At 40.4% G+C, this 20,512-nt stretch overlaps 1 long non-coding RNA gene across 1 annotated transcript in view; it reads left to right on the forward strand.

Moving 5' to 3' along the window:
* The first annotated feature begins 1,515 nt into the window (after positions 1-1,515).
* Positions 1,516-20,512, forward strand: part of LOC117506596 — a 112,781-nt gene continuing 93,784 nt past the window's right edge. Inside the window, exon 1 of the long non-coding RNA XR_004559511.1 lies at positions 1,516-1,694. This is a non-coding gene — a long non-coding RNA (uncharacterized LOC117506596). The remainder of the gene's footprint in view (positions 1,695-20,512) is intronic.

Consider the following 20,512-nt stretch of genomic DNA (forward strand, 5'->3'; position numbering starts at 1 on the left):
AATGTCTACATTGAACAAAGAAGTGTTGGAGTTCCATGCGAACAAAATTGTTCCAGTGATTCCCATTCTTTTTTCCTTGCCTGCATGCAGGGACCTTAAAAGAATGATTTGCTCAAATATTGCCTGGTTTGTTTGCATTTTCACAAATTAACACATATATGACTTTAAATATAGTTTTCTCGCTTTTCTGTTTTGTTCATCCAAAGAAAACCACTTACCTTTTAATTACAATTGATTATTCAGTGGATGAGTTATTATAATTTTATATAACGTGCACTTCTAATTTTGGCAACCTTAGAGCAGATAAAATCTCATGAGCCCCATGATATCTGTTGACCCAGCTGTATCCAGCTACATGCAGGATTATCCTATAAAGCAGCGACACACACACACACACACACACACACACACACACACACACACACACACACACACACACACACACACACACACGCCTCCTTGACGTACTGATCCACAGGGTCATACTAAAATACGAAATAGAACAAATGGAGCGAAATGGGGCAAAATGGAGACTAATAATCACGAAATAGGGGTAAAATGTAATGAAATGGAGCAGAGTGAACCAGACTGACTCCAAATAATTGCTTTTATTTAATTGTTTAGCTTTTGTTTATTTTGTGAACTGCGCTCAGTACATGTAGTAAGTGTAGCAGGTGCGCCATTTGGCGTTCAAGAGATGAAACCAGTCAATGGGTCAGTATGTTCCATTTTGTTCCATTTTACCACCATTTTGTCATTATCAGTCCCCATTTCGCGAAAAAAAATTAATAAAAGCACTTAATTGAATCATATTTGGAGTCAGTCTGCTCCATTTTGCTACGTTTTACCCCCGTTTTGTTATCACACCCCATTTCGTTCCATTTCGCTGAAAAATAATTAAATAAAAGCAATTAATTGAATCATATTTGGAGTCAGTCTGCTCCATTTTGCTACGTTTTACCCCCGTTTCATTATTATCACTCCCCATTTCACTCCATTTCCCTTAAAAATAATTAAATAAAAGCAATTAATTGAATCATATTTGGAATCAGTCTGAGTCAGTCTGCTCCATTTCGTTACTTTTTACCCCCATTTTGTGATTATTGGGCTCCATTTCGCTTAAAAATAATTAAATAAAAGCAATTAATTGAATCATATTTGGAGTCAGTCTGCTCCATTTTGCTACGTTTTACCCCCGTTTCGTTATTATTACTCCCCATTTCACTCCATTTCTCTTAAAGAGAATTAAAGTAATTAATTGAATCATATTTGGAATCAGTCTGGGTCAGTCTGCTCCATTTCGTTACTTTTTACCCCCATTTCGTGATTATTGGGCTCCATTTCACACCATTGTATATTTTAGTATAGCTGGATCCACACATGCCCCATCCTGGAGAACTGGGGGTAGGGATGTTGGGGGAGGCTTTGGGCTCGGTTCCTCCTGTGAGCGCCCCTGTTACAAACCAGGGCTGCGTCTGCGCTCCAGGCTCCGCCCTCCCCGAACAGCTCCGCCCCCTTAGGGACTGACTAGATGTTGAGGCTCCGCAGGCGCACAGTCGGTCAGTAAAGGTTTTCTTTTTCTTTTTACATCTCTCTGCTGTGTCTTAACTCTCGGGACAACTTCGAACCTCCTGGAGGATAATGTCTGGACTCTTTGCTTTCACGCGTGTGTGACCGTCTCGACTCCGGTTGTGGTGAGTGGACAAATTTTGAAAAAATGTTGCCAGTTTTGCGGGAGCTCATTTCAAACCCGGTTTGGGGGAAAGGGGGTCATTTTTCTCACGGCAGCAGGAGGAGAGACATGTCCAACTCCTGTTTTGCTTTCAGCAGTTTTTGGTTCGCCCACTGTAACGTGTCAGACTGTCGCAAAACATCCTATGAATAGCGGTGAAAACGGCGGTTTCTGGTGCCGTGGACACGGTTTGTGAGTGAACATCCTCCCGGTGTGTTGCCGCTGCGTCCTTACAGCGTTCACATGGATTTCTACCAAAAACCCGCATTTTTACGATACTTTGTGAAGTTGGGGCTGCTGGAAAAATGGTTCAAGGCACAAATGTTCTGAAAAAGTCGTTAAAGCTGTAGATGTTTTGCAGTTGGAGCACTGCCAAAAAGGATGTGTCAGAACTTTTGAATGATAAATATGAGCTTGTCGCATGTAAATACAATGTATCAACTATACTTATGACTTAGAGTGTCAGTCATAGACTGTGTGGTATCAGTCTACAAAAATCTCAAACGTTTTGATAACTAAGTTATCGATCAGAATGAAAAAGTTCCATGGCTGCATGCTTTTAATTGTGAAATTATTAGTTTGTGTCAGTAATGATTAGTGAAAACAAATAATTTGGAGATGTCATTTTTTGTTTCTGATAAAGTTTCTCATACATAGATGTATGTGTTCCAAACTATTTACAAACCTGCCATGGAGAGGGATTTTTTTTTTAAACTTCCAGATTTGACTGTAAGTTCTGGAAGTGCTTCGAGAGTTGTTTTAACTCCTTAAGCAAAATAGCAACTTTGCAAATTATTCTTTCTTAAGTGGTTTAGGGTTAGGGTATAATTTTTCTAAAATACATAAAATATTTTCATATTTCAACAATACTTCCTCTTCTGGACCACAGCTTTGGGCACTTCTAGAAGTTTTGTTCAAATTCTAGTATGGTCCAAAGTCCTGTTCAGGAATGGATTAGATTCTCAAAATATATGAAACTGAGACATAGAAGGGCGTGAGTACACAGCACTTTCGGCGAGTTCGAAGGCGAGAATTTGCACTTCTGCCGCTGGCCGTCTGCTGAAAACACACTCTATCTGTGTGTGTGTGTTGCCATTTCGGTTGCTCTCGTTTTTTTGGGTTGGGGTCACCACAGCGGAAACAACCAGATCTGCATTGGTATTTGGCACAAGTTTTACACCGAATGCCCTTCCTGATGCAACTCCAGTGTTCCCTGGAGAAACGCACATGCTGGTGTCTGACGGGAGAGGGCGCTTGGGTAAAGTCTGCACCCTTCTATAGATAGGAAGGGGTGTTATTTCAAAAAATTTGGAAATCTATAAATGTTTGCATGGAATATGGAAATGTACACGGAATAAACCATAGCAGGATAAATTTTGGGTCATTTGGTTCCAAAACCCATATGGATGGAGCGTTTGAAAATTTCAAGTAACGCGTGTGTCGTATATGTGCTGTTGACGTAGAAAACCACTCTGTTGCTTATAATTAGTTCATTGTGGCCATGTCATTCTTTACATGTGATGATTATACTCAACTGATGTTCCTGAAATAAAAACTACTTAGATTTTGTTTGTTACAATTGATTGTAACGTACGAGGTCTGTCAATAAAGTATAGGTCCTTTTTATTTTTTTCAAAAACTATATGGATTTCATTCATATGTTTTTACGTCAGACATGCTTGAACCCTCGTGCGCATGCATGAGTTTTTCCACGCCTGTCGGTGACGTCATCCACCTGTGAGCACTCCTTGTGGGAGGAGTCGTCCAGCCCCTATGAAGTTAGCAATCAGTAAAACTACTTACTTTTCAGTGATCAAGCAGATAAGCAGGGGTAGCCTTGGTGGCTATCAGACTGAGGCTTTGAAAAATAAGGAAGCTGACAAACAATTTTCATGATACATATATCTCCAACCACACCAGCTCCTAATTTCCATCATGCATGTGATGATAAGATTATTACACATAACAAGCCCCACATATGTCCAGTGGGTGGCAGACACTTATATACATGATATATTACATAAGCAAAACAAAGTTGCATTTTGGGTTGATTGCTTGCATCAAAATTCACCAAAATTTAAATACTTCATTCCTCCTTGTTATATTCCTATTAATTTGGAGATGTACAACATGATAACCTTGGGCTGGGGTGGACCTGCATATTATACAAATAATGAATGTTTATGAGTGCAATTCTTTCCATTGCTCAAATGAAAAAAACATTTCATTGTTTGTTTTATATATCGCCTAAAATAAATCCTTGTCATTTGACATTTTATTAATTTGTAAACAAGAGAAAAGGGTCTTACATTTTGGTGTTCCACTGGTGCTTTGATGCCAACAGGTTCCAAACAGTACAACATGAACTTTAAATAGCAGTCTAGTCCGATCCAGAATTATTCGCAGGCAACTTGCAAAAACCAGTCATATAGTTCAAACCCTGCCATGTTTGTTTTTAAGCAAAGAGCAATCATGGCTAGTGTGTGCATGCTGTGGTCATGGCGTGCAATAGCACAAAAGGTATATAACCAAAATTGCACGCTAAATAGAACCATAATTGCATGGTAAATGAAGCACAATGGCAAATGATACGAATAATCCATATCATGTGGCATACAAGCCACCAATCAAATGACAAGGATCTATTTAGGTTATATAATGCAGGATACATGCTTATAGTCTTCCATAGCCTAGAACAATCTAAAACCTAAGAGCTCGTATGTATATGTAGCCATGTTGATTGTGATGTCATAACACATACTTGGGCTTGACACAATTTTCCTGAGATCTCTAGATGAAATTCTAACTGTACATTTTTATTTTTCTGACTAGGAGGTCTAAATAAACTGCAACCAACAGAGCAGAGCATCACATCTTTATGACGTTGTAAGCAAGAATGTTAAATAACTTTATTATTTTAAATAGAGAAATTTGTTTTACAGAAGCTTGTTAAAATGAATGGATGCATGAAAAAAGAATATATGTGAAAATAAAAGGATGGGAGGGCGGAAAAGTGCCATGAGAGCTGCTGTCTCTTGCTGTGCTTGTTTCTTTTGTCTTGCCTTAATGCACATAATGTCCATGCACATGCATATAAAAGAAGGAAGTCTTGGGTGTCTGCATTTGTCTCACTTTGTTAAGGACGCTGGTATCCCTGTTGGCCTGTAAATGTTTGATGTGGGGAGAAGTTCTCAGTGCTTTGTCCTGGTTCCCCTCTGAGCATCTGCACAAGATGACATCTGATTCTAGAAAAGGGCTTTTAGAAGTCTTTTTGCACCTACACCTACATATTTGCTATATATATATATATATATATATATATATATATATATATATATATATATATATATATATATATATATATACGAGGGCTGTCCGTAAAGTATAGGTCCTTTTTATTTTTTCAAAAACTATATGGATTTCATTCATATGTTTTTACGTCAGACATGCTTGCACCCTCGTGCGCATGCGTGAGTTTTTCCACGCCTGTCGGTGACGTCATTCGCCTGTGAGCACTCCTTGTGGGAGGAGTCGTCCAGCCCCTCGTCGGAATTCCTTTGTCTGAGAAGTTGCTGAGAGACTGGCGCTTTGTTTGATCAAAATTTTTTCTAAACCTGTGAGACACATCGAAGTGGACATGGTTCGAAAAATTAAGCTGGTTTTCAGTGAAAATTTTAACAGCTGATGAGAGATTTTGAGGTGATACTGTCGCTTTAAGGATTTCCCACGGTGCGAGACGTCGCGCAGCGCTCTCAGGCGCCGTCATCAGCCTGTTTCAAGCTTAAAACCTCCACATTTCAGGCTCTATTGATCCAGGACGTCGTGAGAGAACAGAGAAGTTTCAGAAGAAGTCGGTTTCAGCATTTTATCCGGATATTCCACTGTTAAAGGAGATTTTTTTAATGAAAGACGTGCGGACGGGTCCGCGCGTCGGGACGCAGCCGACGCGGCGCGGCGGCACAGGAAAAACACCTCCGTGTTGATAACCATTTGTTAAAATCCAGTTGGCTTTTGATGGCTTTCAGTGGAGTGAGTATATGAGAAATTGTTTATCAGCTGGAGATGTTCCAACTTGTCCTCAAGGCTTCCAACAGAGGTGTTTTTCCTGTGGCGGAGCGTCGCGGCGGCTGCGAGCCGACGCTGCAATCCGCCCGCACGTCTTTCATTAAAAAAATCTCCTTTAACAGTGGAATATCCGGATAAAATGCTGAAACCGACTTCTTCTGAAACTTCTCTGTTCTCTCACGACGTCCTGGATCAACAGAGCCTGAAATGTGGAGGTTTTAAGCTTGAAACAGGCTGATGACGCCGCCTGAGAGCGCTGCGCGACGTCTCGCACCGTGAAAAGTCCTTAAAGCGACAGAATCACCTCAAAATCTCTCATCAGCTGTTAAAATTTTCACTGAAGACCAGCTTAATTTTTCGAACCATGTCCACTTCGATGTGTCTCACAGGTTTAGAAAAAATTTTGATCAAACAGCGCGCCAGTCTCTCAGCAACTTCTCAGACAAAGGAATTCCGACAAGGGGCTGGACGACTCCTCCCACAAGGAGTGCTCACAGGCGAATGACGTCACCGACAGGCGTGGAAAAACTCACGCATGCGCACGAGGGTTCAAGCATGTCTGACGTAAAAACATATGAATGAAATCCATATAGTTTTTGAAAAAAATAAAAAGGACCTATACTTTACGGACAGACCTCGTATATAGTGGGGAAAATAAGTATTTAAACACCCTGCGGCTTTGCAAGTTCTCTCACTTAGAAATCATGGAGGGGTCTGAAATTTTCATCTGTGAGAAACATAATCTAAAAAAAACAAAACAAAAAAAAAAAACGGAAATCACAATGTATGATTTTTTTAAAATAATTTATTTGTGTGTTATTGCTGCAAATAAGTATTTGAACACCTACCAACCAGCAAGAATTCTGGCTCTCACAGACCTGTTAATTTTTCTTTTAGAAGCCCTCTTATTCTGCATTCTTTACCTGTATTAATTGCACCTGTTTGAACTTGTTACCTGTATAAAAGACACCTGTTCACACACTCAATCAATCACACTCCAACCTGTCCACCATAGCCAAGACCAAAGAGCTGTCTAAGGACACCAGGGACAAAACTGTAGACCTGCACAAGGCTGGGATGGACTACAGGACAACAGGCAAGCAGCTTGGTAGAAGACAACAGCTGTTATGATTATTTATTAGAAAGTGGAAGAAACATAAGATGACTGTCAATCTCCCTCAGTCTGGGATTCCATGCAAGATCTCACTTTGTGGGGTAAGGATGATTCTGAGAAAGCTCAGAATTACACAGGAGGACCTGGTCAGTGACCTGAAGAGAGCTGGGACCACAGTCACAAAGATTACATTAGTAACACATGATGCTGTCATGGTTTAAAATCCTGCAGGGCAGCAAGGTCCCCCTGCTCAAGCCAGCACATGTCCAAGCCCATTTGAAGTTCACCAGTGACCATCTGGATGATCCAGAGGAGGCATGGGAGAAGGTCACGTGGTCAGATGAGACCAGAATAGCTTTTTGGAATCAACTCCACTTACCATGTTTAGAGGATGAGAACAACCCCAAGAAAACCATCCCAACTGTGAAGGATTGGGGTGGAAACATCATACTCTGGGGGTGCTCTTCTGCAAAGGGGACAGGTCGACTGCACTGTATTGAAGGGAGGATGGATGGGTCATGTATTGCAAGATTTTGGCAAACAACCTCATTCCCTCAGTAAGAGCATTGAAGATGGGCAGGGCTCGAAATAGTACGTGCATGTGCTAGTTTGTGCACGTATTATTCGAGCGGTGCATGTAATTTTATACTTCACTAGCACTGGTGCAAGTAACTTTATCCAAGTTTTATCAACTATAAGCACCAGTAAAGGAATAAATAAGGAAAAAAAACAAACAATTTCAAGTGTGTTACCTTCGTCTTCCCTGTGTTTATGACTCTCACACATGGAGCGAGTTGCTGTGACCATTCGTTTGCGCGCGCACGTGAAAAAAAAAAGCTGTCTGGCTGCAGGCTGTTAGTTCCTTGCTCTCTGCTCAAACTCTCTCATCACTGTGTTTAAAAAAGGACATAAGTCCTGCTCACAGACTGATTGCCAGAGACAGGACATGTTCACATGAAGTATAACTCCAGACATCTCCACATTTACTCATGGACGGTTCGTTCGCACACGTGCGTGCGCATGTCGCGGTCACAGGAGGAAAGATAAACTATAACAGAACTGAGAGTGCAGACATACAGCTCGGCACAAGAACAGATATAAACTTTAAGAGAAATCAGAGTCCACAGTCTGACTGCAGCCAACCTGTGCACTCTGATTTCTCTGTGCAGAGAACGTGCAGGCTGCGTTCTCACCTCCTCTCTGCCCCCTGCTGCGTGCACCTGACACAGACATTCCTGCGTCACATGAAGAAGCAACTCTTTTTTTTTTTTTTTTTAAGTGAAGTAAATGTACAAAACATCATGGCATTTAACAATTTGAGACATTGTAGTGTGGTTTACAAGGCACTGGTAACTTAACAAAAGAAGTAAGAGAGAGAGAGAGAGAGAGAGAGAGAGAGAGGAAAAATGGGGGGGGGATCCATCCTTCACACACACACACACACACACACACACACACACACACACACACACACACACACACACACACACACACACACACACACACACACACACACAAAAAGATGCATCCATATACAAACATTAGAGGTCAGCAAAAAGTTGTACATCTTCTATGGCTTCCATCAGAGAGTGCATTTTTACATGTCATCTGTTTCAGGGATTTAACATAGTTATCTTGCATTTGTTTTTTTAAAAACTATGAAAATGGGCTTTACTTTCTTACATTTACATGTATCTATAAAATATTTTGCTAACAGTAAGGTATTCAGTACAATTCTTGTTTCAGTGTCTCTTGAAGAGATACGAAAGACAATATCATCCCATTTCAGAAGCAACTCGAAGTGGGCCCAGTGTGAAAGTGACTAAAGTGACTTTTGGTTGTGCAAGTAACTTTTTTTTTTTTTTTGATGCAAGTAATTTTTTTTTGTTACTAGCACCAGTGCAAGTAGGTTCAAAAATGTATTTCGACCCCTGATGGGTCATGGCTGGATCTTCCAGCATGACAGTGACCCCAAACACACAGCCAGGGCAGCTAAGGAAGGGCGCCGTGAGAAGCATTTAGAGGTCCTGGAGTGGCCTGGCCAGTCTCCAAACCTGAACTCAATAGAAAATCTTTGGAGGGAGCTGAAACTCCAAACCTGAAAAATTTGGAGAAGATCTGTATGGATGACTGGACCAAAATTCCTGCTGCAGTCTGTGAAAACCTGGTGTAAAACTACAGGAAATGTTTGACCTCTGTAATTGCAAACAAAGGCTACTGTACCAAATATTAACATTGATTTTCACAGGTGTTGAAATACTTATTTGCAGCAGTAACATACAAATAAATTATTAAAAAAAATCATACATTGTGATTTCTGTATTTTTATTTTTTTTTTTAGATTATGTTTCTCACAGTGGATATGCACCTAAAATGAAAATTTCAGACTCCTCCATGATTTCTAAGTGGGAGAACTTGCAAAATCGCAGGGTGTTCAAATACTTATTTTCCTTACTAGATATATACGAGGGCTGTCAATAAAGTATAGGTCCTTTTTATTTTTTCAAAAACTATATGGATTTCATTCATATGTTTTTGCATCAGACATGCTTGAACCCTCGTGCGCATGCGTGAGTTTTTCCACGCCTTTCGGTGACGTCATTCTGAGCCTGTGAGCACTCCTTGTGGGAGGAGTCGTCCAGCCCCTCGTCGGAATTCCTTTGTGTGAGAAGTTGCTGAGAGACTGGCGCTTTGTTTGATCAAAATTTTTTCTAAACCTGTGAGACACATCGAAGTGGACACGGTTCGAAAAATTAAACTGGTTTTCGGTGAAAATTTTAATGGCTGATGAGAGATTTTGAGGTGATACTGTCGCTTTAAGGACTTCCCACAGTGCGAGACGTCGCGCAGCGGTCCCAGGCGCCGTCGTCAGCCTGTTTCAAGCTGAAAACCTCCACATTTCAGGCTCTATTGATCCAGGACGTCGTGAGAGAACAGAGAAGTTTCAGAAGAAGTCAGTTTCAGCATTTTATCCGGATATTCCACTGTTAAAGGAGATTTTTTTAATGAAAGACGTGCGGACGGATTGCAGCGTCGGGACGCAGCCGGCGCGGTGCGGCGGCACAGGAAAAACACCTCCGTGTTGATAACCATTTGTAAAATCCAGGCGGCTTTTGATGGCTTTCAGTGGAGTAAAGTATATGAGAAATTGTTTAACAGCTGGACATGTTCCAACTTGTCCTTAAGGCTTCCAACGGAGGTTTTTTTCCCTGTGGCGGAGCGTCCCGGCGGCTGCGAGCCGACGCTGCAATCCGCCCGCACGTCTTTCATTAAAAAAATCTCCTTTAACAGTGGAATATCCGGATAAAATGCTGAAACCGACTTCTTCTGAAACTTCTCTGTTCTCTCACGACGTCCTGGATCAATAGAGCCTGAAATGTGGAGGTTTTCAGCTTGAAACAGGCTGACGACGGTGCCTGGGAGTGCTGCACGACGTCTTGCTCCGTGGGAAGTCCTTAAAGCGACAGTATCACCTCAAAATCTCTCATCAGCCGTTAAAATTTTCACCGAAAACCAGCTTAATTTTTCGAACCGTGTCCACTTCGATGTGTCTCACAGGTTTAGAAAATTTTGATCAAACAAAGCGCCAGTCTCTCAGCAACTTCTCAGACAAAGGAATTCCGACGAAGGGCTGGACGACTCCTCCCACAAGGAGTGCTTACAGGCGAATGACGTCACCGACAGGCGTGGAAAAACTCACGCATGCGCACGAGGGTTCAAGCATGTCTGACGTAAAAACATATGAATGAAATCCATATAGTTTTTGAAAAAAAATAAAAAGGACCTATACTTTATTGACAGACCTCGTATATATATAAATAGCATAGGTACCAGTTTGTCTCCTGTCACTGTAAAACACCCACTCTGATTGAAAACGAATGGCACCTGGTCACTTTGCCTCTCTCTGTCTCTTATAGCTAATGTTATGAAGGGGGTGCTAGCCATGCTTGGCAACATTGTAAAAAAAATGCAGACTATGAAATGTCAATTTCCAACAGTCCCAGTGTTTTTTTGTTTTGTTTTGTTTTTTGCTTTGTTTATTTGGTCAACTAAAAGATTTCATATCAGTAAATAATTACTGATAGGATATGTTCGCGAAGGGCTCACTTCAGCCGATAGTATTTGCCAAAAATATATTAGTTAGCTTTACTTTCAGGTCTTGTTGTGGAAAATCTGTTTTAATCTCTTTTTTATTTGTGGCTAAATGTAGTTGGGATTTCATGATAAGCGTCCTCAAAGTCCCAAGGTTCCAGGTCTGTGTATGTAGGAGGAAATGCCTTGCTGTCAACAAAATTAAAGTATGGCTTTCAGCATGTGGCTTGTGTTGTAAGATACACTGGGTGCCTCTACTTAAAATTTAGCAGGATTTATTGATATTACTGGTATTATGACTGGTTACAAACAGGAGGGCAATGTTCACAAACGTAGTTAGAAGCAGGTATACGTCACCTGTCACTTATCATTTATGTTTTTTCAGAATTCACCTCTTTTCAACCATTCACGATTTTCTTGTAAGTTAGAAAAGGTTAATTACTAAAATATTGTACTAATCAGGCTTTAATCTTGACTGATGGCTTTGTGTAAATCAAAAGTCAAATGAAACTGTCAACATGTGTTTTTTTTTTTTCACTGTTATAATTCAGACATGGCTCACCTTTACATTACAACCTGTTGCTCCTTTGTGTGGTGTTTTAGAAGATAAATCAAGCCTGTACACAGTGTAATTACAAAATTAGATTCTTGAGTGTCTGAGTGAGTGAGACTCCTGTGATGTCTGAGGAGCCTCAGCCTCTTCTTTAGTACTTGCACTTCAGTGATGAGACGCCTCCACAGTATGTCTGTAGTTTTGTAGCCTGACTGATGTTTTTTTTGGATGGGGGGGGGGGGGGGGGTGTGCTAATTTGACATGCTTTTAAGAATGTGTGTGTGTGTGTGTGTGTGTAAATCCAGTCCATGAGGTGCAAATATGTCGTGGGGTTGGCACAGGCAAAGCCATCAAAGACTCACAAGTTTCAAACAAGTTGATAATGTTTTTATTTTAAAATTATTTCCTTTTTTAGTCACCACAGGGAGGGCTTTTTATACTTGGATTCAAACTCTTGTTTCTTGACCTCCTGCTGCTTAAGACGTCTTCTCTGAGCTGTGCCTCCAGTGTGTTCTCTTACAATTGGAAAGCGATTATACTAGATCAGTGTTCTGATTGGTACGAGCAACCTGTCATTGCCTGCTAATCTGAGGTCTTAATGGTGAGACAAGAAAATCACAGGGCAGCTATCGAGGCTCTGTATACCAACCTTTAAACTCTTTTAGTGTATTTGGAAGCTGTTTCCGAAGAAGGAATGTTTGTGAGATAATTTTGGCCTCATACATTTTTCAGTTGTGTGGTGTATACAGAAGGCAGAAATATGCTGCTGTTTTTCTCTTTGCTGTTTGTGTATTCATGGTTCTGACTTCACAGAGTTGGAAGTCACTGCTCATGCTAAGGTTTACAATATGTGCTGTGTCACAAGAGAATTATTGTGCCTCATGAGTGATTATTATACCAAATATGACAGCAGTGAAAAGTAAATTGTAGTATCCTTCAGATTGCTGTGGTCATTACTGGCTGTGTAAATACTTTAAGTGATCAGTGGACATGATGAGGTTGGATCCCCTTCTGTTCGGATGCTGATGTATCCGTACCTTCTACAACCACTTGCTGAGTAGATAAAACCAGGTAAATCTTCTGTAATCATAACGCCATCTCAGTACAGCCAACATTCTGTGCATGCCCACATGTATTGGCCTCAGCTACAATCACGGTTGCAAGCTGAATTGAGGAACATTACAGATATACTTTAAAAATGCTCCCATGCATGTGTGTGTGAAACTTGCATTATTATACACATAATTATAGCTGCCTGGCCTGAAAATTTTAGGCAAATTGGTCGAAAATTGTTTACGCAGTGAAATATTTCAGTGTTTAAAAGAAGTCAGTATTTATGCCCCCCTCACACATAGCAAGAATGTGCAGGAACCAGGCTGACATGGCAAAAATGGTCATAATCCGGACGCAATCGGGAGGAATAGAGGCGTGGTTAGCCGTGTCAGAACACAGCCAGGCTGCCTTGTGCACACCTGCACAATGCAGCCCAAACATATTATAAACAACAGTCAGACGACACAGACGGCTGTAAGACACCACTGACATTGGAGCTGTCACTCACTGACTCACCCACACAATCACATCTACGCTCGTCCTCACATTCCCAGCGCTCGCTGACCTCTCATCAGGAGGAGCGTGCACTGGCAGGAGTGTGTGTCTCTCACATGACGGAGTGCACGCGTGTGCTTACATAGAACAGGTGATCCAAGCAAATGTTCGCTCAGCTGCATGGGTGTGTTCATAATGGCTGAACGAGCCACTTCGCTTGCACACATGGGGCGCACATGCAGGCGCGAGCCCGGGATGTGCGCACATAAAAAGGCTGACAACTATCAGTGATCGCCTGCTGTTGTACAGTCCGGCAAAAAAAACCCTTTAGGTGTTCGATCAGTATAATGCTCCAATCACAGAGCATTGCTAGATTTTATTCATCCGGCTGGACTCTATAACTGCTGAACTGTGCTGGCATTGCACCAACTTTCCCCATGCGCACAACATTCTTCAGATGCAGTCAGCAAACTTTTTTCTCTCTCTTTTTTTTTTTTTGTAACTCTTTTTACGAATCTTACACAACTCCAGTTGGATTATTGATGCGGGACGGCGCTTGAGATTTATTTAGGTGGATGATGCATTTGTAAGCCGATTGATGTTGCCAACACACAGCACAGCCGGGTGAAAGGGACTTCACCACATGCTGCAATCCTTGGCTGCTTTCTGCGCTGTGGAATGCTTCTGGGGTACCGGAGGTGAGTTGCATGTTTATTTATGTTGTCATGGGCTAGGGAAACAGTTCCACGTCATACCTACTACAGAGTTGGGAGGTGAACATGTAATAGTAGGTGTATTATAGTGGTGACATCTCGTTCAGCTGCGTTGCAGAGTGTTACACCGAGCCTCTGATGCGTGCAATGATGCACGTCAGAGTGCCACATACATGTTATTACATCAATCAATCAATCAATCAATCAATCAATTTTTTTTTATATAGTGCCAAATCACAACAAACAGCTGCCCCAAGGCGCTCCATATTGCAAGGCAAGGCCATACAACAATTATGTAAAACCCCAACGGTCAAAACGACCCCCTGTGAGCAAGCACTTGGCTACAGTGGGAAGGAAAAACTCCCTTTTAACAGGAAGAAACCTCCAGCAGAACCAGGCTCAGGGAGGGGCAGTCTTCTGCTGGGACTGGCTGGGGCTGAGGGAGAGAACCAGGAAAAAGACATGCTGTGGAGGGGAGCAGAGATCGATCACTAATGATTAAATGCAGAGTGGTGCATACAGAGCAAAAAGAGAAAGAAACAGTGCATCATGGGAACCCCCCAGCAGTCTACGTCTATAGCAGCATAACTAAGGGATGGTTTAGGGTCACCCGATCCAGCCCTAACTATAAGCTTTAGCAAAAAGGAAAGTTTTAAGCCTAATCTTAAAAGTAGAGAGGGTGTCTGTCTCCCTGATCTGAATTGGGAGCTGGTTCCACAGGAGAGGAGCCTGAAAGCTGAAGGCTCTGCCTCCCATTCTACTCTTACAAACCCTAGGAACTACAAGTAAGCCTGCAGTCTGAGAGCGAAGCGCTCTATTGGGGTGATATGGTACTACGAGGTCCCTAAGATAAGATGGGACCTGATTATTCAAAACCTTATAAGTAAGAAGAAGAATTTTAAATTCTATTCTAGAATTAACAGGAAGCCAATGAAGAGAGGCCAATATGGGTGAGATATGCTCTCTCCTTCTAGTCCCCGTCAGTACTCTAGCTGCAGCATTTTGAATTAACTGAAGGCTTTTTAGGGAACTTTTAGGACAACCTGATAATAATGAATTACAATAGTCCAGCCTAGAGGAAATAAATGCATGAATTAGTTTTTCAGCATCACTCTGAGACAAGACCTTTCTGATTTTAGAGATATTGCGTAAATGCAAAAAAGCAGTCCTACATATTTGTTTAATATGCGCTGTGAATGACATATCCTGATCAAAAATGACTCCAAGATTTCTCACAGTATTACTAGAGGTCAGGGTAATGCCATCCAGAGTAAGGATCTGGTTAGACACCATGTTTCTAAGATTTGTGGGGCCAAGTACAATAACTTCAGATTTATCTGAGTTTAAAAGCAGGAAATTAGAGGTCATCCATGTCTTTATGTCTGTAAGACAATCCTGCAGTTTAGCTAATTGGTGTGTGTCCTCTGGCTTCATGGATAGATAAAGCTGGGTATCATCTGCGTAACAATGAAAATTTAAGCAATACCGTCTAATAATACTGCCTAAGGGAAGCATGTATAAAGTGAATAAAATTGGTCCTAGCACAGAACCTTGTGGAACTCCATAATTAACTTTAGTCTGTGAAGAAGATTCCCCATTTACATGAACAAATTGTAATCTATTAAACAAATATGATTCAAACCACCGCAGCGCAGTGCCTTTAATACCTATGGCATGCTCTAATCTCTGTAATAAAATTTTATGGTCAACAGTATCAAAAGCAGCACTGAGGTCTAACAGAACAAGCACAGAGATGAGTCCACTGTCCGAGGCCATAAGAAGATCATTTGTAACCTTCACTAATGCTGTTTCTGTACTATGATGAATTCTAAAACCTGACTGAAACTCTTCAAATAGACCATTCCTCTGCAGATGATCAGTTAGCTGTTTTACAACTACCCTTTCAAGAATTTTTGAGAGAAAAGGAAGGTTGGAGATTGGCCTATAATTAGCTAAGATAGCTGGGTCAAGTGATGGCTTTTTAAGTAATGGTTTAATTACTGCCACCTTAAAAGCCTGTGGTACATAGCCAACTAACAAAGATAGATTGATCATATTTAAGATCGAAGCATTAAATAATGGTAGGTCTTCCTTGAGCAGCCTGGTAGGAATGGGGTCTAATAAACATGTTGATAGTTTGGATGAAGTAACTAATGAAAATAACTCAGACAGAACAATCGGAGAGAAAGAGTCTAACCAAATACCGGCATCACTGAAAGCAGCCAAAGATAATGATACGTCTTTGGGATGGTTATGAGTAATTTTTTCTCTAATAGTTAAAATTTTGTTAGCAAAGAAAGTCATGAAGTCATTACTAGTTAAAGTTAATGGAATATTCAGCTCAATAGAGCTCTGACTCTTTGTCAGCCTGGCTACAGTGCTGAAAAGAAACCTGGGGTTGTTCTTATTTTCTTCAATTAGTGATGAGTAGAAAGATGTCCTAGCTTTACGGAGGGCTTTTTTATAGAGCAACAGACTCTTTTTCCAGGCTAAGTGAAGATCTTCTAAATTAGTGAGACGCCATTTCCTCTCCAACTTACGGGTTATCTGCTTTAAGCTACGAGTTTGTGAGTTATACCATGGAGTCAGACACTTCTGATTTAAAGCTCTCTTTTTCAGAGGAGCTACAGCATCCAAAGTTGTCTTCAATGAGGATGTAAAACTATTGACGAGATACTCTATCTCCCTTACAGAGTTTAGGTAGCTACTCTGCACTGTGTTGGTATATGGCATTAGAGAACATAAAGAAGGAATCATATCCTTAAACCTAGTTACAGCGCTTTCTGAAAGACTTCTAGTGTAATGAAACTTATTCCCCACTGCTGGGTAGTCCATCAGAGTAAATGTAAATGTTATTAAGAAATGATCAGACAGAAGGGAGTTTTCAGGGAATACTGTTAAGTCTTCTATTTCCATACCATAAGTCAGAACAAGATCTAAGATATGATTAAAGTGGTGGGTGGACTCATTTACTTTTTGAGCAAAGCCAATAGAGTCTAATAATAGATTAAATGCAGTGTTGAGGCTGTCATTCTCAGCATCTGAGTGGATGTTAAAATCGCCCACTATAATTATCTGAGCTAAGCACTAAGTCAGACAAAAGGTCTGAAAATTCACAGAGAAACTCACAGTAACGACCAGGTGGACGATAGATAATAACAAATAAAACTGTTTTTTGGGACTTCCAATTTGGATGGACAAGACTAAGAGTCAAGCTTTCAAATGAATTAAAGCTCTGTCTGGGTTTTTGATTAATTAATAAGGTGGAGTGGAAGATTGCTGCTAATCCTCCGCCCCGGCCCGTGCTACGAGCATTCTGACAGTTAGTGTGACTCGGGGGTGTTGACTCATTTAAACTAACATATTCATCCTGCTGTAACCAGGTTTCTGTAAGGCAGAATAAATCAATATGTTGATCAATTATTATATCATTTACCAACAGGGACTTAGAAGAGAGAGACCTAATGTTTAATAGACCACATTTAACTGTTTTAGTCTGTGGTGCAGTTGAAGGTGCTATATTATTTTTTCTTTTTGAATTTTTATGCTTAAATAGATTTTTGCTGGTTATTGGTGGTCTGGGAGCAGGCACCGTCTCTATGGGGATGGGGTAATGAGGGGATGGCAGGGGGAGAGAAGCTGCAGAGAGGTGTGTAAGACTACAACTCTGCTATCAACATTATCTTTGCCATCCCTGGTCGGGGTCCAGTGGAGGTGGACATACATGGCACAATATGCCGGCAGGCTTTGCTGTGACCGTTAAATCTCAGAGCTCAATCAAATCATTTCAAATGCTGTTATGATGCCATCAGATTATGTAGATTGCGATCAGATGATGCAGAAACTGGACATAGACCGCCGTCAGATGTGCGTCCCATCTCAATGGCGCTAAGAGTGAACTGTGCAACACACTTGGGACAGCCGAGCGAATGGGACCAACTATGTAGACTGCTCAGAGACTAATGTCCGTCCGTCTTCAGACCACACCTCAGTACTTTCCGACTGTGGCTGGATGTGTCATTCTGATGCAATTCAACTTATGTGTGACAGGGGTTTTATTGTTACAGTGTGGAAATCCAACAAGTGGAACAGTGAAAATGTGTTGAAATGCAAGCATGCCAACAAATTAATACTATTTGTATTGTATTTTGTTAAAATACAGTAGCTTTTGACTGATGTACATCCATGAATTGTATGACATAAGACATTCAAAAAATATTGGGACAGGAGGCAATTTACGGCTAGCAATGTGGTTAAAATGGGTCATTTCGTGTGAAATAATCAGATTCTCCAAATATTTCTGCTTAATTCCAAGTAGTGTTTATAGATATAATTTTTTTTAATCAAGAGTACCCACAATCCTATTTTACACTCGCAAATGCATTTTGAGCTTTTGTTTATTTTTAGAAGGCATTATCTCAAGTACAAAATGCAGATATAAAGCTCAAATTTGGAATACACCATATTTGGGCACCCCAGATACAGTGGTAAATTTCAAAAATGGGATGCAGAGCTAATTTTTCATTCTGTAGCTTCACAAAAATGGCAGTTTGTCCATTCTCATAAAAAATTACAAAATTTCAAAGAGCTGTAGTAAAGAAGGGATTCAATGGATAATCTTCATATTGCAGAATACACATATCTGGGGTACTAGTTATATGTGTGTAAAACATTGTGGTCATAACTTGAAGGGTTTTTGAATTATTGAAAATCAAACATGATTGTAGAATGTCAAAATAGGCCCCCAGTCTCTATGATTTGACCATGTGGCCAAGTGCTCAGCCACTTCCTACTTTTTTAAAAAAAAATTTTGTGGAGAGCATATTGATATACCAATTTTATGTCAGATTTATTTTTATCTAGCTCAAATGCCTTCATAGTGAAAAAAATTTGCAAATTAGGGTACCGTTACATGGCGCGAACCAATTTTTAACCTGCATTTGCATATTCAGAAAGGAATACAGTAGTGTTCAGAATAATAGTTGTACTATGTGACTAAAAAGATTAATCCAGGTTTTGAGTATATTTCTTATTGTTACATGGGAAACAAGGTACCAGTAGATTCAGTAGATTCTCACAAATCCAACAAGACCAAGCATTCATGATATGCACACTCTTAAGGCTATGAAATTGGGCTATTAGTAAAAAAAAGTAGAAAAGGGGGTGTTCACAATAATAGTAATGTGGCATTCTGTCAGTGAGTTCGTCAATTTTGTGGAACAAACAGATGTGAATCAGGTGTCCCCTATGTAAGGATGAAGCCACCACCTGTTGAACATGCTTTTCTCTTTGAAAGCCTGAGGAAAATGGGACGTTCAAGACATTGTTCAGAAGAACAGTGTAGTTTGATTAAAAAGTTGATTGGAGAGGGGAAAACTTATACGCAGGTGCAAAAAATTATAGGCTGTTCATCTACAATGATCTCCAATGTTTTAAAATGGACAAAAAAAACAAAAACAAAACAGATGCGTGGAAGAAAACGGAAAACAACCTTCAAAATGGATAGAAGAATAACCAGAATGGCAAAGGCTCACCCATTGATCAGCTCCAGGATGATCAAAGACAGTCTGGAGTTACCTGTAAGTGCTGTGACAGAAGATGCCTGTGTGAAGCTAATTTATTTGCAAGAATCCCCCTCAAAGTCCCTCTGTTAAATTAAAGACGTGCAGAAGAGGTTACAATTTTCCAAAGAACACATCAACTGGCCTAAAGAGAAATGGAGGAATATTTTGTGGACTGATGAGAGTAAAATTGTTCTTTTTGGGTCCAAGGGCCGCAGACAATTTGTGAGACGACCCCCAAAGTCTGAATTCAAGCCACAGTTCACAGTGAAGACAGTGAAGCATGGTGGTGCAAGCATCATGATATGGGCATGTTTCTCCTACTATGGTGTTGGGCCTATATATCGCATACCAGGTATCATGGATCAGTTTGGATATGTCAAAATACTTGAAGAGGTCATGTTGCCTTATGCTGAAGAGGACATGCCCTTGAAATGGGTGTTTCAACAAGACAATGACCCCAAGCACACTAGTAAACCAGCAAAATCTCGGTTCCAAATCAGCAAAATTAATGCCTCGCAGATGTGAAGAAATCATGAAAAACTGTGGTTATACACCTAAATCCTAGTTTGGGATTGCTAAAAAAGCAGTTTGAACATAATAGTTTTGAGTTTGTAGCATCAACAGCAGATGCTACTATTATTGTGAACACCCCCTTTTCTACTTTTTTTTACTAATAGCACAATTTTATAGCCTTAAGAGTGTGCATATCATGAATGCTTGGTCTTGTTGGATTTGTGAGAATCTACTGAATCTACTGGTACCTTGTTTCCCATGTAACAATAAGAAATATACTCAAAACCTGGATTAATCTTTTTAGTCACATAGCACTACTATTATTATGAACACTACTGTATATCAGCTCTTACTGGATGCATAAAGCTCAAATTTGGTGTTTACAATATTTGGCACCCCAAAATAATGGATCAACTAAACAAAGACAGATTAGAGCTTATTTTTTCTTTCATGGCATCATAAAATTAGCAATTCAGTCATCAACGCAATTTTGATACAAAGTTTTGAAGAGCTGTACTCCGAAAGTAAATTGAGAGATCATTTTGATATTTCAGAATTTACTTTGTCTAAGTAAAATATATTTATGCATAAGAGCTGCATAATTTTGACATAAAGTTG

Source organism: Thalassophryne amazonica, chromosome 3, assembly GCF_902500255.1.
Source record: "Thalassophryne amazonica chromosome 3, fThaAma1.1, whole genome shotgun sequence".
Classification (NCBI taxonomy): domain Eukaryota; kingdom Metazoa; phylum Chordata; class Actinopteri; order Batrachoidiformes; family Batrachoididae; genus Thalassophryne; species Thalassophryne amazonica.